The sequence below is a fragment of the Procambarus clarkii genome, chromosome 20 (genome assembly GCF_040958095.1).
Source record: "Procambarus clarkii isolate CNS0578487 chromosome 20, FALCON_Pclarkii_2.0, whole genome shotgun sequence".
Classification (NCBI taxonomy): Eukaryota; Metazoa; Arthropoda; class Malacostraca; order Decapoda; family Cambaridae; genus Procambarus; species Procambarus clarkii.
In genome coordinates this window covers 32899909-32918564 of record NC_091169.1, presented here as the reverse complement: position 1 = coordinate 32918564, position 18656 = coordinate 32899909, and the positions used below count along the sequence as shown (strand labels likewise).

The 18656-nt window shown below is 36.5% G+C and overlaps 1 long non-coding RNA gene across 1 annotated transcript in view; it reads left to right on the top strand.

Moving 5' to 3' along the window:
• Nucleotides 1-3924: 3924 nt before the first annotated feature.
• Nucleotides 3925-18656, top strand: part of LOC138366908 (uncharacterized) — a 55389-nt gene continuing 40657 nt past the window's right edge. The window contains exon 1 of the long non-coding RNA XR_011229244.1: nt 3925-4033. This is a non-coding gene — a long non-coding RNA (uncharacterized lncRNA). The remainder of the gene's footprint in view (nt 4034-18656) is intronic.

Genomic DNA, 18656 nt, shown 5'->3' with positions numbered 1-18656 from the left:
ATTAAAGTAGTTCATCCATAATCACGCGGAAAAAAATTATTCGTGATTAATAATTTCTGTGGTGAATGCGAGAGCCGGGTTGAAGGAGGCGGCGACGCCACTGTGGAGAAAGCGTGCCTGGACAGCATACAAGAGAGGAGGGTCCTGGCGTGAAGAGTGGCGAGACACGTGGCGATTGGGAGTTATCAGCAAGAATTACACTGATACTCAACTAATAGTGAATAATTATTCCTCCAAGTGCTCTATAGTGCCCAGCCAGCCAATAACGCGTCTACAATTAAAGCCAAAACCCACAAATACGCGTACAACGCCGTGAACGTCTGGGACTGGCAGACGCGAAATCGGCAGACTTCAGTATTACATACACTCACGTTAAGTATAGGTTTCTTTCTTGATGCATCATCTAAGATCGTATATTTGTGAGTAGTCTGTCGTTACATAGTGAGAAGACCCCATATCCAACGTTAGTACCAAATCGGCATTTCTTCTATTTTCATGAATATTGAGATTAAAGTAGCCTATTCCAATGCTACTTAATATTCTTTAATTTTCAGCCCGTATGTGAAGAGTCATCGAGTCGTTTTTCTTCATTCGTGCTATTCACCTCTAGTTCCTTCTATGTGGAGATCCTGTGATCACGAGGACGAATCACAAAACGATGTCATAGAAATCGTCATAAAGCTAAGACTCTTTTGTACAAATTTAATTCCTCTAATTTGATTTTTATACAATTTTTGTAGGATCATTATATTAAATATTATTACCAGATATGATGATTGGAAATTCATGTGTTTGCTTAGACTGTTGCTCCGTAATTTAATAATCATTAATATTTACAATTTGAGTTCACATATTTGAATCTACAGCATTTTAGATCATAATATTATTTACTCAGCAATGAACTGGTGACGAACCACACTAGTTCCTAGACGTATATGAAGTTCTAGTAATATCCCCCCAATGTAGGTGTTTGAGGCTCTGACATTAGTTAATTAATCATACAGTCCATTCATTATTTCAAGTGATTATCCCTTTTAATAATTATCCATAGACACTGGTTCTCTAGTGTTATTCTAATGGTCACTTTTATTAGTTTTCCCTCTTTTCTCAAAAGTGGGTGGTCCTTCGTTTATTAAATTAAATAAGTAAATAATTGAATAATTGAGTCAAGCCCTAGATATCCCACATTATGGTCCTTATCGAACCGGATACATACTAATTAGCAATAACTAATCACCGTGTGAAGTAGTTTAGACTAACCACATTTATTAACTGGGTCTACCGGCAGTGTACCACATAGGTTAGCCTAATTCACACCAATTTATTTGCTGCCTATACCTCATGTATAAGGTAGCACTCGTGGGACACAGTCAATTGCCCACAACACTTAGACCTATACCTCACACTGAGGTAAGAATCTTCAGGTCACCAGGAGCAACAGCTCATAACTTTTATACTAATTCCACACTAACACCTGCGTTAGAGTGGCCTCACCATCTAACTATTATTTATTTAGGTGATAATGACATCCATCCTACTCGACACCCAGCTGAGGTAATTAATCACCTTAAAACCATAATTTCCTCATTTAAACTCATTAGCAGTTCAGTAGTGTTCACATTGGTGGAACCTCGCCAACTGAGCAATAACAATCGTTGGGGAGTAAGTCCAGAATATTACCAAACAGCTGCCAAATATATAAACTTTAGGCTGAGGAAGCGAGTACGATTGGATGCCACTTACATTCAATTTACAGCCAGACCATACAGGCAAAACCTGGCAAGAGATCGTGTACACCTGTCAGGTGAGTCTAGGTCACATGTAGTTGACAAATTGATCAACACAATCAATCACCACAAAAGGCTGTGGCTGGCAAGCCAAAATTAATTGTACATATTTGTATTTTCACCTGTGTGTGCAAGTGCACACTTATATAAACTATAAAATCTAAAATAAAACAAAATACAGCACAACTATATATTCACATTACTGCACCACAATTTAATCTTTGCCAACCTTTATTAGGTAGGAATTTAGGCTGTGATTGTGCTGAATTTGGCACAAACGCAGACTAAATAAATTTGTAGTTTCTTAGGTAGAAATTCTTACAACTAGGCTTGAGCTAGTTAGTAGTACATGCATTATTCATTCTTGTGCTGACCCTATCAAGGGTGGGAATCAACCTTAGGTTAACTCTGATTAGAGTATATCCATATTAATTACTTGTGTACTCCTTATTTGTGTGTATGCATTTTGAGTGCTGCTGAATGATCACCATTACATCTAATGGTGATAAAGCAACCTGTCCTCTTAAAATGAACGTCAACATTTGCCGTTTGACTCTACGGCTGTTTTTGGACGTTATTTTGTGTAAAACTACGTCTATTTTCGCTTCCATGGACTATCTCTTGTTATACAATGAAATACCACACTCTTATTATTCTATAACTCACTGACTATGCTCTGATATTTGTTCTTCAAGTAAAAATATATATATTTTTGCCTTAATTAGGCCATAATCCAGAAAATTCCAGCCTATCGATCTTTATATTTAGGAAAACATCTAATAAATTTGGAAATGAATTTTTCGTTCGCCGACAGTTGCCTGTTACTATTTAACCCTCTATGCTTTAATGTCGCTGGTCATTGTGACTTTCCCAGGATTTATATATGTTTTGTAGTAGCATTTAGTCAGACTACAGTAATTTAACTAATGGGAAACCTCTATAGTTGTCGTAAATGAATAATAATCATTTATCAAATAATACATTAGCAAACATATGCAACATTTTATGTTACGACTTTTCGGGTAGGCCGTTCTGTTTGTTTACAACCCCAATGGTTCAAAATACACAATACTTTTAATATATAAGTGACTAAGTATGCTCTAATATATGGTCCTCAATGAAAATTATCGTTTTTTTTTGTTAATTTGTCCATAATGAATAAGATTCCTTACTGTTGATCTTTATATTAAGAAAAACATCTAAACAAATTGGTATTGTGTTTTCGTTCAGATAAAGTTTCCAGATACTATTTCCTAGTTATCAATTAATGTAGGTGGTTATTTTAATTCGCGGCTACCAGGGGCTTTCTCCCATTATACAATATAAATGTACTCACTAACTATTCTCTGGTATCTGTTCTTCAAGTAAAATTACCTATTTTTTTGTTTAATTAGTCCATAATTCATAAAATTCCTTCAGGTCGATCTTTATATTTAGAAAAACATCTAATCAATTTGGAATTTAATTTTTCGTTCACCTACAGTTACCTGCTATTATTTCATTGTCATATTTTATGTCGCTGGTCATTACAATTTTCCAAGAATTTAAACAGCTAAACAGCAAGTAGCATCTTGTTAGAGTACAGGAATTTACCTATGGAGAACCTCGATAGCTGCCGAATATTATTAATGATTATATATGTAATTTAAAATAATGAATTATATACCATTTCTTATGTTACGTCTTTGGCGGGTAGGCCGTTCTGCGGGTTTACAACCGAATTGTTTAAAAATCACACTATTTTAAATGTATGAGTCACTAGTATGCTCTGATATATGTTCTGCAATGAAAATAAAGATTGTTTTGTTGTTAATTACTCCATAAATGTGTAATGTGTTAATTCAGTCTAAAATCTTTTTGCAACGTTTATATGCGATATACGTAGCTGGAAACTACCTAATATTTAAAAATAATAGTTACAACATTCTATTAATATATAATGTTGAAATAAATATCACACAAAGTCTGTATATCTGTTTTTAGATGTCTTATAAATCTTCTTTTAAAATAGTATTGATGATTTTTATGAATCTTGAGTAAAAATTATGTTAATTATTATTAATCTAATTGTTATTATTTTAAGTAAAAGAATTGCAAGTATTCGCATAACCACGGGATCTCTGTTTGTGTATGAATGCACGGATTTGTTTTTGTTATGAGAGGGACGCCTTAGAAAGCATGGTGTAGGCCACCTGTGGCTCGCATCCGATCCCACGATCGTCGTCGCCCCTAAATCAACACAACAGGTATTTAGTATTTACGATTATAATAAGTAATATTTCTTTTATAATAATATTGCAGCAGGTGGTGTAGTGGTAGGACACTCGCCTGGCGTTCCGCGAGCGCTATGTCATGGGTTCGTATCCTGGCCGGGGAGGATTTACTGGGCGCAATTCCTTAACTGTAGCCTCTGTTTAACGCAACAGTAAAATGTGTACTTGGATGAAAAAACGATTCTTCGCGGCGGGGATCGTATTCCAGGGACCTGCCCGAAACGCTACTCGTACTAGTGGCTGTACAAGAATGTAACAACTCTTGTATATATCTCAGGTTAGGGGCTAGGCATTTACACTCTTAGGTCAGCAAACTAGCTAAAAGGTTAGACTATTAGACTCCACTGGTCAATCGGGGCCCTGCATGACTCAGCTTATCCTAACCTAGCCCAGCTTAAACCATCTTAGCATAGTTCATTCTAGCTGTGCATAGTGCTTGCACAGCCTTGCTTATCCTAGTTTACCTCTTCCTAGCCTACCGTAGCCAAGCCTATCCCAGTATACCCTTACCTAGTCTTGCCTAGCCTAACCCTGCCTTGCTTTCAAACATGACCAGTCCTTCCTACCCTTGCCAAGCCCTGACCAGCTTAGCCAAGCCAATCCCTGCCTAGATTTAGCATATCCTTGCCTTTTAATTAATATATAGAGGGTACCACCTCTGGTTGAGTTTGTAGGAACCCTCCACTTATAGGGTTGAGGGTTCCATATATATATATATATATATATATATATATATATATATATATATATATATATATATATATATATATATGTCGTACCTAATAGCCAGAACGCACTTCTCAGCCTACTATTCAAGGCCCGATTTGCCTAATAAGCCAAGTTTTCATGAATTAATGTTTTTTCGTCTACCTAACCTAACCTAACCTAGCTTTTTTTGGCTACCTAACCTAGCCTTACCTATAAATATAGGTTAGGTTAGGTTAGGTAGGGTTGGTTAGGTTCGGTCATATATCTACGTTAATTTTAACTCCAATAAAAAAAATTGACCTCATACATAGAGAAAAGGGTTGCTTTATCATTTCATAAGAAAAAAATTATAGTAAATATATTAATTCAGGAAAACTTGGCTTATTAGGCAAATCGGGCCTTGAATAGTAGGCTGAGAAGTGAGTTCTGGCTACTAGGTACGACATATATATATATATATATATATATATATATATATATATATATATATATATATATATATATATATATATATATATATATATGTCGTACCTAATAGCCAGAACGCACTTCTCAGCCTACTATTCAAGGCCCGATTTGCCTAATAAGCCAAGTTTTCATGAATTAATGTTTTTTTCGTCTACCTAACCTACCTAACCTAACCTAACCTAGCTTTTTTTGGCTACCTAACCTAACCTTACCTATAAATATAGGTTAGGTTAGGTTAGGTAGGGTTGGTTAGGTTCGGTCATATATCTACGTTAATTTTAACTCCAATAAAAATAAAATGACCTCGTACATAATGAAATGGGTAGCTTTATCATTTCATAAGGAAAAAATTAGAGAAAATATATTAATTCATGAAAACTTGGCTTATTAGGCAAATCGGGCCTTGAATAGTAGGCTGAGAAGTGAGTTCTGGCTACTAGGTACGACATATATATATATATATATATATATATATATATATATATATATATATATATATATATATATAATATATATATGTCGTACCTAGTAGCCAGAACGCACTTCTCGGCCTACTATGCAAGGCCTGATTTGCCTAATAAGCCAAGTTTTCCTGAATTATTATATTTTCTCAATTTTTTTTCTTATGAGATGATAAAGCTACCCATTTCATTATGTATGAGGTTATTACGCTATTAGGTACGACATATATATATATATATATATGTTTCATTGAATATGACCGCATATTCTGTATTTATTATTTTCTGGTTTAGGGCTTCTATCCCTCTAACTATTTTCTTAGCATCAGGGCTTAATTGAAATAGGAGTTCTCCAAAACTCATTTTCGTACTTTTAAGGTGAAGAAAAGAAGTGATTTACTATAGAGTGTATTACACTTATTTGTATAATTTGCACGACGTTTCGAACCTCCATGGTTCATTCTCAAGTGAACAGATCTTACAATACTAGTTGATTTTATACCCGCATTAGGTCAGGTGATAATACAATGAAGGTGAAAAACATGGGGGGGATACATAAGGGATAAACATAGGGGCTGCAGAAGGCTTATTGGCCCATACGAGGCATCTCCTATCTAAACACAAAGATTAATCCAGTGTAATTGGCCTGTTATGTTGGACATTGTCTTCTGTGTTGGCATCGATATGTTCTTGTCTTCTCCTTACTCTCATGGTGGGTAGAGTAAATAGTTCCGTGATTTGGGTGTTCATGGTAGGTCGCTCTATTCTTATGTGAATTGCCTCAAGAATTTGTAATCTTCTTGAATCTTGGGTTTTGTCTATTATGCAAGTATTCTTGTTCAACATTTCTCTTGTTAGAGTAATGTCATGGGCTTGTCTCATGTGATTCCTAGGGGCACCAGATTGAAGATGGCATGTCAAACGCCTCGTCAGCTTGGTCGACGTCATACCTATGTACTTACATTGAAGGTTACATCCTTCGTGGGGGCAAGTGTACATGTATACAACGCTTGACTGCTGTAGAGGGTTCTCCGTCGGCTTCGGGCTGTTTTTGATAAGGAGTTCGGAAGTCTTCTTGGTTTTGTAGAATATTATCAGGTTTATGTTTTGGTTAGGAGTAGTGCTTTTTACTCCTTTACGGATTATTTCTTTCATTATTCTTTCCTCTTTTATATGTTCACTGTGCATGGTTGATTTGTAATATAATTTTATTGGGGGTGTTGTGGTTTCTGTTCTAGGTTCTGAATTATACCAACGGTCCAAGTGTCTTCTTATAGCAGCGTTTATTTCCGCGTTGCTATATCCGTTGTTCACCAATACCTGAGTTACTCTTTCAAACTCTCAACTCACGTTGCTCCATTCAGAGCAGTGGGTAAGCGCTCGACGAATATAAGCATTGAGAACACTGGCTTTGTATCTTTGGGGGCACTCACTTCTACCGTTCAGGCATAATCCTATGTTGGTGGGCTTGGTATATACGTTGGTGCTTAAAGAGGTTCCTGTTTTTGTTATTAGTACATCCAAGAATGGCAGACTGTTATTTTCACTATTTTCATGTGTAAATCGGAGTACTGACTCTCTCTCTAGGTGTCTTTTTAGGTCAATTAGTTCATCTGAGTCTTTTACTATTACGAATATGTCATCTACATAACGGCAGTATACAGTTGGTTTTTGTCTGCTACTGAAGACCCTATCTTCGATGGTTCCCATATAAAAATTAGCAAATAAAACTCCTAAGGGGGAGCCCATTGCTACTCCGTCTATTTGTAAATACATGTCTCCTTGTGGACTGATGAAAGGGGCTTCCTTTGTACATGCTTCGAGAAGACTTTTCAAGTGTGGCTCAGGTATGTCTAATTTGGGGGTGCTCTCGTCTCTGTATACTCTGTCCAGTATCATTCCTATGGTTGTGTCGACTGGGACGTTGGTAAAAAGGGATTCAACGTCCAGGGAAGCGATGATTCCATCGGGCTGGGTAGATTTGATCAATTCTAGGAAATCTGCTGATGATTGTAGACTAAACTTACTTGGAGTGTATGGAGTTAGGAGTTCATTGAGTTTCTTTGCCAGGTGATAAGTTGGGGTTGGTATTTGACTGATTATAGGGCGTAGTGGGTTACCTGGTTTATGCGTCTTAACATTGCCGTAGGCATATCCTAAGCCATAGTCGCCTTGAAGTTTATTGAAATGCACACTACCTTTCTTTGCGTTGATTGCTGTAATTGTTTTGTTTACTTTCCGCTTAAGGTCTTCTACGGGGTTCCTCGTGATTCGTTGAAATTTGGAGTCGTCACTTAGGATGTCGCTAATTTTGTTCATGTATTCATGGGTAGGAATCAATACATATGCTGCTGTTTTGTCGGCTTTTCTTATTGTTACGTCTTTCAGATTTTTTAGTTGTTTCGCTGCTTCTTTGAGTCGTGGGGTTAAGATTGTAGATGAATATGTTCCTCGTTTTTTCCCTGCTTCTGCAAGTAGTTCAGCTTGAAGTGTGTCAGTGGTGATGACTTTTTTGTTGTCTTCTAGCTTATGGATATCGTCCAGAAGCATTTCGATTTCCAGGCGTTTTTGATGCATCTTTGGTTTAGATAAGAATTGACAATTTAGACCAAGATTTAAGAGGTCTCGTTGGTCCTGGGTAAGATCATAAGAAGTCAGGTTAAAGTAGCCATCTTTAGGACGAGGGATTTTTAGCTGTCCACCGTTTAGGGATGTTAACTTACGGAGTGTCTTTGTTTCTACAAGAGTTTTATGTTGTTGTTTCAGGTTAAATAGTTCACTGTTGATGGTTTGCTTGAGTTGGATAGGGATGTCGTACTGGGTCCATTTGTTTAACAGATGCTCCGCCTGCTCTGTAAAGGTTTGGAGGGCTTCCTTCTTCTTGTTTAGTTGATGCCGAATGAGCTCTTGCCTATACCTATAGGTAAACTCTGTATTGCGGACTGCTGGGTCATGTGGGTTTATATTGGTGTATACTTGCAGCAGGTTTTCTTTCAAACATGTTTCATTGAATATGACCGCATATTCTGTATTTATTATTTTCTGGTTTAGGGCTTCTATCCCTCTAACTATTTTCTTAGCATCAGGGCTTAATTGAAATAGGAGTTCTCCAAAACTCATTTTCGTACTTTTAAGGTGAAGAAAAGAAGTGATTTACTATAGAGTGTATTACACTTATTTGTATAATTTGCACGACGTTTCGAACCTCCATGGTTCATTCTCAAGTGAACAGATCTTACAATACTAGTTGATTTTATACCCGCATTAGGTCAGGTGATAATACAATGAAGGTGAAAAACATGGGGGGGATACATAAGGGATAAACATAGGGGCTGCAGAAGGCTTATTGGCCCATACGAGGCATCTCCTATCTAAACACAAAGATTAATCCAGTGTAATTGGCCTGTTATGTTGGACATTGTCTTCTGTGTTGGCATCGATATGTTCTTGTCTATCAATCAACGCAAAGAAAGGTAGTGTGCATTTCAATAAACTTCAAGGCGACTATGGCTTAGGATATGCCTACGGCAATGTTAAGACGCATAAACCAGGTAACCCACTACGCCCTATAATCAGTCAAATACCAACCCCAACTTATCACCTGGCAAAGAAACTCAATGAACTCCTAACTCCATACACTCCAAGTAAGTTTAGTCTACAATCATCAGCAGATTTCCTAGAATTGATCAAATCTACCCAGCCCGATGGAATCATCGCTTCCCTGGACGTTGAATCCCTTTTTACCAACGTCCCAGTCGACACAACCATAGGAATGATACTGGACAGAGTATACAGAGACGAGAGCACCCCCAAATTAGACATACCTGAGCCACACTTGAAAAGTCTTCTCGAAGCATGTACAAAGGAAGCCCCTTTCATCAGTCCACAAGGAGACATGTATTTACAAATAGATGGAGTAGCAATGGGCTCCCCCTTAGGAGTTTTATTTGCTAATTTTTATATGGGAACCATCGAAGATAGGGTCTTCAGTAGCAGACAAAAACCAACTGTATACTGCCGTTATGTAGATGACATATTCGTAATAGTAAAAGACTCAGATGAACTAATTGACCTGAAAAGACACCTAGAGAGAGAGTCAGTACTCCGATTTACACATGAAAATAGTGAAAATAACAGTCTGCCATTCTTGGATGTACTAATAACAAAAACAGGAACCTCTTTAAGCACCAACGTATATACCAAGCCCACCAACATAGGATTATGCCTGAACGGTAGAAGTGAGTGCCCCCAAAGATACAAAGCCAGTGTTCTCAATGCTTATATTCGTCGAGCGCTTACCCACTGCTCTGAATGGAGCAACGTGAGTATAGAGTTTGAAAGAGTAACTCAGGTATTGGTGAACAACGGATATAGCAACGCGGAAATAAACGCTGCTATAAGAAGACACTTGGACCGTTGGTATAATTCAGAACCTAGAACAGAAACCACAACACCCCCAATAAAATTATATTACAAATCAACCATGCACAGTGAACATATAAAAGAGGAAAGAATAATGAAAGAAATAATCCGTAAAGGAGTAAAAAGCACTACTCCTAACCAAAACATAAACCTGATAATATTCTACAAAACCAAGAAGACTTCCGAACTCCTTATCAAAAACAGCCCGAAGCCGACGGAGAACCCTCTACAGCAGTCAAGCGTTGTATACATGTACACTTGCCCCCACGAAGGATGTAACCTTCAATGTAAGTACATAGGTATGACGTCGACCAAGCTGACGAGGCGTTTGACATGCCATCTTCAATCTGGTGCCCCTAGGAATCACATGAGACAAGCCCATGACATTACTCTAACAAGAGAAATGTTGAACAAGAATACTTGCATAATAGACAAAACCCAAGATTCAAGAAGATTACAAATTCTTGAGGCAATTCACATAAGAATAGAGCGACCTACCATGAACACCCAAATCACGGAACTATTTACTCTACCCACCATGAGAGTAAGGAGAAGACAAGAACATATCGATGCCAACACAGAAGACAATGTCCAACATAACAGGCCAATTACACTGGATTAATCTTTGTGTTTAGATAGGAGATGCCTCGTATGGGCCAATAAGCCTTCTGCAGCCCCTATGTTTATCCCTTATGTATCCCCCCCATGTTTTTCACCTTCATTGTATTATCACCTGACCTAATGCGGGTATAAAATCAACTAGTATTGTAAGATCTGTTCACTTGAGAATGAACCATGGAGGTTCGAAACGTCGTGCAAATTATACAAATAAGTGTAATACACTCTATAGTAAATCACTTCTTTTCTTCACCTTAAAAGTACGAAAATGAGTTTTGGAGAACTCCTATTTCAATTAAGCCCTGATGCTAAGAAAATAGTTAGAGGGATAGAAGCCCTAAACCAGAAAATAATAAATACAGAATATGCGGTCATATTCAATGAAACATGTTTGAAAGAAAACCTGCTGCCAGTATACACCAATATATATATATATATATATATATATATATATATATATATATATATATATATATATATATATATATATATATATATATATATATATGAGTGTCAGACGATGGAGGAATGATTTTTTTTAATTTAATTTATATAAAAAATTATTCCTTCTGAAGATGTATTAATATATGAAAGTACTTAAGGAAATTCCTGTTTCAATTCTTCCTCCGTGGTCTGACACTGTCACATTTCTCATCAAGTGTTAATTTTTGTGATTTACACACACGTGGCATGTTTACACACACATTATTTATATTATATATATATATATATATATATATATATATATATATATATATATATATATATATATATATATATATATATATATGTCGTACCTAATAGCCAGAACGCTCTTGTCAGCCTACTATGCAAGGCCCGATTTGCCTAATAAGCCAAGTTTTCCTGAATTAATTTATTTTCTCTATTTTTTTTCTTATGAAGTGATAAATCTACCCATTTCATTATGTATGTCGTCAATTTCTTTTTTTTGGAGTTTAAATTAACGTAGATATATGACCAAACCTAACCAACCCTACCTAACCTAACCTAACCTATCTTTATAGGTTAGGTTAGGTTAGGTAGCCGAAAAAGTTAGGTTAGGTTAGGTTAGGTAGGTTAGGTAGTCGAAAAACAATTAATTCATGAAAACTTGGCTTATTAGTCAAATTGGGCCTTGCATAGTAGGCTGATAAGTGAGTTCTGGCTACTAGGTACGACATATATATATATATATATATATATATATATATATATATATATATATATATATATATATATATATATATATATATATATATATATATATGTCGTACCTAATAGCCAGAACGCACTTCTCTGCCTACTATGCAAGGCCCGATTTGCCTAATAAGCCAAGTTTTCATGAATTAATTGTTTTTCGACTACCTAACCTACCTAACCAAACGTAACCTAACTTTTTCAGCTACCTAACCTAACCTAACCTCAAAAGATAGGTTAGGTTAGTTAGGTTAGGTAGGGTTGGTTAGGTTTGGTCATATATCTACGTTAATTTTAACTCCAATAAAAAAATATTGACCTCATACATAATGAAATGGGTAGCTTTATCATCTCATAAGAAAAAAAATTGAGAAAATATAATAATTCAGGAAAACTTGGCTTATTAGGCAAATCAGGCCTTGCATAGTAGGCCGAGAAGTGCGTTCTGGCTACTAGGTACGACATATATATTATATATATATATATATATATATATATATATATATATATATATATATATATATATATATATATATATATATATATATATGGAACCCTCAACCCTATAAGTGGAGGGTTCCTACAAACTCAACCAGAGGTGGTACCCTCTATATATTAATTAAAAGGCAAGGCTATGCTAAATCTAGGCAGGGATTGGCTTGGCTAAGCTGGTCAGGGCTTGGCTAGGGTAGGAAGGACTGGTCATGTTTAAAAGCAAGGCAGGGTTAGGCTAGGCAAGACTAGGTAAGGGTATACTGGGATAGGCTTGGCTACGGTAGGCTAGGAAGAGGTAAACTAGGATAAGCAAGGCTGTGCAAGCACTATGCACAGCTAGAATGAACTATGCTAAGATGGTTTAAGCTGGGCTAGGTTAGGATAAGCTGAGTCATGCAGGGCCCCGATTGACCAGTGGAGTCTAATAGTCTAACCTTTTAGCTAGTTTGCTGACCTAAGAGTGTAAATGCCTAGCCCCTAACCTGAGATATATACAAGAGTTGTTACATTCTTGTACAGCCACTAGTACGAGTAGCGTTTCGGGCAGGTCCCTGGAATACGATCCCCGCCGCGAAGAATCGTTTTTTCATCCAAGTACACATTTTACTGTTGCGTTAAACAGAGGCTACAGTTAAGGAATTGCGCCCAGTAAATCCTCCCCGGCCAGGATACGAACCCATGACATAGCGCTCGCGGAACGCCAGGCGAGTGTCCTACCACTACACCACCTGCTGCAATATTATTATAAAAGAAATATTACTTATTATAATCGTAAATACTAAATACCTGTTGTGTTGATTTAGGGGCGACGACGATCGTGGGATCGGATGCGAGCCACAGGTGGCCTACACCATGCTTTCTAAGGCGTCCCTCTCATAACAAAAACAAATCCGTGCATTCATACACAAACAGAGATCCCGTGGTTATGCGAATACTTGCAATTCTTTTACTTAAAATAATAACAATTAGATTAATAATAATTAACATAATTTTTTCTCAAGATTCAAAAAATCATCAATACTATTTTAAAAGAAGATTTATAAGACATCTAAAAACAGATATACAGACTTTGTGTGATATTTATTTCAACATTATATATTAATAGAATGTTGTAACTATTATTTTTAAATATTAGGTAGTTTCCAGCTACGTATATCGCATATAAACGTTGCAAAAAGATTTTAGACTGAATTAACACATTACACATTTATGGAGTAATTAACAACAAAACAATCTTTATTTTCATTGCAGAACATATATCAGAGCATACTAGTGACTCATACATTTAAAATAGTGTGATTTTTAAACAATTCGGTTGTAAACCCGCAGAACGGCCTACCCGCCAAAGACGTAACATAAGAAATGGTATATAATTCATTATTTTAAATTACATATATAATCATTAATAATATTCGGCAGCTATCGAGGTTCTCCATAGGTAAATTCCTGTACTCTAACAAGATGCTACTTGCTGTTTAGCTGTTTAAATTCTTGGAAAATTGTAATGACCAGCGACATAAAATATGACAATGAAATAATAGCAGGTAACTGTAGGTGAACGAAAAATTAAATTCCAAATTGATTAGATGTTTTTCTAAATATAAAGATCGACCTGAAGGAATTTTATGAATTATGGACTAATTAAACAAAAAAATAGGTAATTTTACTTGAAGAACAGATACCAGAGAATAGTTAGTGAGTACATTTATATTGTATAATGGGAGAAAGCCCCTGGTAGCCGCGAATTAAAATAACCACCTACATTAATTGATAACTAGGAAATAGTATCTGGAAACTTTATCTGAACGAAAACACAATACCAATTTGTTTAGATGTTTTTCTTAATATAAAGATCAACAGTAAGGAATCTTATTCATTATGGACAAATTAACAAAAAAAACGATAATTTTCATTGAGGACCATATATTAGAGCATACTTAGTCACTTATATATTAATAGTATTGTGTATTTTGAACCATTGGGGTTGTAAACAAACAGAACGGCCTACCCGAAAAGTCGTAACATAAAATGTTGCATATGTTTGCTAATTTATTATTTGATAAATGATTATTATTAATTTACGACAACTATAGAGGTTTCCCATTAGTTAAATTACTGTAGTCTGACTAAATGCTACTACAAAACATATATAAATCCTGGGAAAGTCACAATGACCAGCGACATTAAAGCATAGAGGGTTAAATAGTAACAGGCAACTGTCGGCGAACGAAAAATTCATTTCCAAATTTATTAGATGTTTTCCTAAATATAAAGATCGATAGGCTGGAATTTTCTGGATTATGGCCTAATTAAGGCAAAAAAATATATATTTTTACTTGAAGAACAAATATCAGAGCATAGTCAGTGAGTTATAGAATAATAAGAGTGTGGTATTTCATTGTATAACAAGAGATAGTCCATGGAAGCGAAAATAGACGTAGTTTTACACAAAATAACGTCCAAAAACAGCCGTAGAGTCAAACGGCAAATGTTGACGTTCTTTTTAAGAGGACAGGTTGGATAAAGATGAGCTAGCCGGAAGAAAGTTAATGGTGAAGTTCAAGAACTGCTCAAAATCCTTAGCTACTTATTGTTAGGTAGGTACATTTAACCTCGAGTGAGGTAGAGTGTAATTTAGCCACATTAATTTAGGCTATATTCAATATTACTTGTCAACTAATGAGCAAGTACCCAAGCTTCATTAGTAATACTTATTCAAGTCCCATGAAATTTGGACTTAAAGCCACCATGGCTACTCCTGAACAATTAAGGAGAACCTATATTGGCCTCAAAGGTCATTTAACTAGACTAATTAGTAAGTCTGATACCTTGTCTAAAGCAACTCCCATTGATTCCTATCGACTAGAAACATCAGTGAGAGTAGCTGATCTGAAATTTGATCAAGTTAGATCTACAAGCCAGTCTTATCTCGACCTACTGAATACCATTGAAACTAATCCTGATGAAATGGATCGAATTATAGCAGATATTTCCCAGTATGAAGATGAGACTCAAGATAAACTTGACATACTATCCAATATAGTAACCCAATCTAAATCTAATGCAAATAATACTATGTCTCAATCCAGTTATCAATTACCTGAGGTTCGTCTACCTACTTTAGACTTACCTACATTTGCAGGGCTGGATGAAGAAAATTGGGACAACTTTTGGACTTCATTTGAAGTTCATATACATAAGAAATCTTCTCTTGACAAGATTTCTAAATTCTCATACCTGATTAGTCTTCTCAAAGGAAAGGCAAAAAAGGTCATAAATAACCTAGCTCTCACTGAGAGTAATTATGAGGAAGCTATAAAACTGCTAAAGTTGAACTATTGCAACAAGGAGTTGAGTATAGCTAACCTTTATTACCAGTTGCTAGATCTGAATGCACCAAGTAACAGACCAGACTCACTTCAAAGCTTCAGGCTAGAAGTAGAGTCTCTAGTGAAGGCCTTAGGTACTAAAGTTGATGTACCAGCCTCAGAATGGTCAATCAAGTTACTTTTGCAGAGGAAATTACCTCGAAATATCTTAGCAGAAATCTGCTCACACTATAAAACCGAGTTTCTCTCTCTCGAGCAAATATTCGAGGGACTGAGAATAACGGTTAACAGGTTGAAGACTCATGATAAGATTAAACCTGAGTCTAAACCATCTAATATTGTCACCTCAGTCAAACCCAAATCGACTTTGAATAAGTCCAATAAATTCAAACCTAAGACTACTCCATCCACTGGAAAAAGGAGTGGTAGTGTAGGTATTTACTCTGTATCTCCCTCTGATGTAACAAATGATTTGCCTACTAAAGGGACAAATTCAACCAGAGAGAGAAAGTGTCTGTTCTGTAGTCAAGAACACGTCACCTACAAATGCACTGTTTATCCTAACTTTAATACCAGGATTAAACAGTTACAAGAATTACACAGGTGCACCAAGTGCATGGACTCTCATGATCCCAGTAAATGTGTAGTGCAACTACGGTCATGCAGTAGATGCAACAAAGGTATACATCATTATGCCTTATGTAGAAAAACTTCTACACAATCTATGACAACTGGGGAGAATTCTACGAATTCTACCACAGTACAATATTGCAAGGTACATCAGGAAATAAGTGTACTTGCTACTGAGTCAGGCAATAATACCACTCTGCCTACAGCTCAACTCAAACTAATTGACAGGAAATCTAGAGTTAACACTAGAGGTCTTTTTGATCAAGGATCACAGAAAACCTTCATCACACAACAATTAGTCGAGCAGTTAAAATTAAAACCTGCCAAAAGTGTGAGATTGAATATTTCTGGATTCTTGACTAATAGTGGACCTCGTGAATACCAAGTAGTTAAGGTATTAGTGAGACTTGGATCTTGCACTAGTCCAATACAAGTGGTAGTAGTAGATAAACTTCCTTCAGACCTGCAGGTCGCAGGACTAGCTCACACTGCGAGATATCTTAAACGAAACCGCATGAGGCTAGCAGATTACAAAATAAATTCTGACTGCCTCACTGATGTTGGTATACTTATAGGCGATGACCATTATTATAAATTTATAACGGGATGCACCAGACAACATGGAATGAATTTGTTGTCATCTGCTGGAGGCAAGTTACTTAATGGACCGGTGCTTTTCCAACAAAATCCAGCGTCAACCAACCAACAATCTAACAATACCATAGTGGCGTGACTAGGCTTGGAACAGTCACCCCTACATTTCAGAGAAATACCTGAAGATAATGAGTCTGATCCACCTGTATATCGTCTGTGGGATTTAGACACTTTAGGTATTGTCCCTGAGCAACCAAGCCCTGATGATATGTGGACTTACCAGCAATATCTGGATACAGTTGTCTATAAAGATATACAATACTGGGTGAGACTACCATGGAAGTTGAATCATCCACAACTTCCAGTTAATTATTTCATGGCAGCCTCACAATTACAGTCTCAATTAATACGGCTGAAGAAGCAGCCAGACAAACTGAACATGTATCATCGATTAATTCAACAACAACTCAACAGTAAATTTATCGAAGTTGTTGATAATGATGACCGAAAAATAGGTCACTATTTATCCCATCACGCTGTGGTAAAAGATTCATTGACAACACCAATACGTATTGCCTTCAACTGTAGTGCCAAAGTGAAACCAAACAGCGTGTCCTTGAATGAATGTCTCCAAACGGGACCTAGCCTAACACAAAGGCTACATGATGTACTATTACGATTCCGTACTGGTATTTTTGCTTATACTGCTGATATCAGTAAAGCTTTCCTTAGAGTAGGCTTGCAAGAACAGGATCGTAATTACATCAAATTTCTCTGGATTAAGAGAAATTTGAGAACCCACTGGCTCCTGACAGTGATATCATAACTTATCGTTTTGCCTCTGTGCTATTCGGGGCGACTTCCTCCCCGTTTCTACTTCAAGCTACATTAGATACACATTTGAGGAAGTCAAATAGCCCTTATAAGGCAGAGATCAGTGACAACTTGTATGTCGATAATTTCCAGGGAACTACAAATGATCAATCCAAATTGGTAGAAATCTACCATGAGGCTAACTGTGAGTTATTAGGAGCCAATATGCCACTACAATCATGGGCCTCAAACCATAAATCATTAAACCAGATAATCGAGAAAGAGTTTCCGGGGTATCAGGTGCCTAATCAATTAAAAGTTCTGTGTGTGGAATGGAACACAAGTACTGACGAGATGAATGTCAAGTCAGTACAAACCGATAATTCATCCCTTACCATGAGAAAATTACTCTCGTATGTCAGTCAACCATTTGACCCTTTAGGCTTACTTAGTCCTATATTAATAAGGGGCAAACTCCTAATGCAGGAATGCTAGCAGAAACATATGGGATGGGATGATCCGTTACCAATTGAGTTGCAAGATAAATGGCAGATACTCACAACGGATTTCAATCAGTTAGGTGTTTTGAAATTTCCTCGTAATGCTTCAGGACAAAACTTACCCACAAATTTGCACGTTTTTTGCGATGCCTCTGGCAAAGCATATGACGCTGTAGCCTACTTAGTCAATAGTGCACAATCAATTTTACTCACATCTAAAGCAAGAGTTGCTCCAATTAAGAAGAGATCCTTACCTCAAATGGAGTTAACTGCATTGCTGGTGGGAGTAAGATTGGCTCATTGCCTGACCAAGACACTCAATAATATCCACTTTGGTGAAATCGTCGTGTGGTCAGACAAT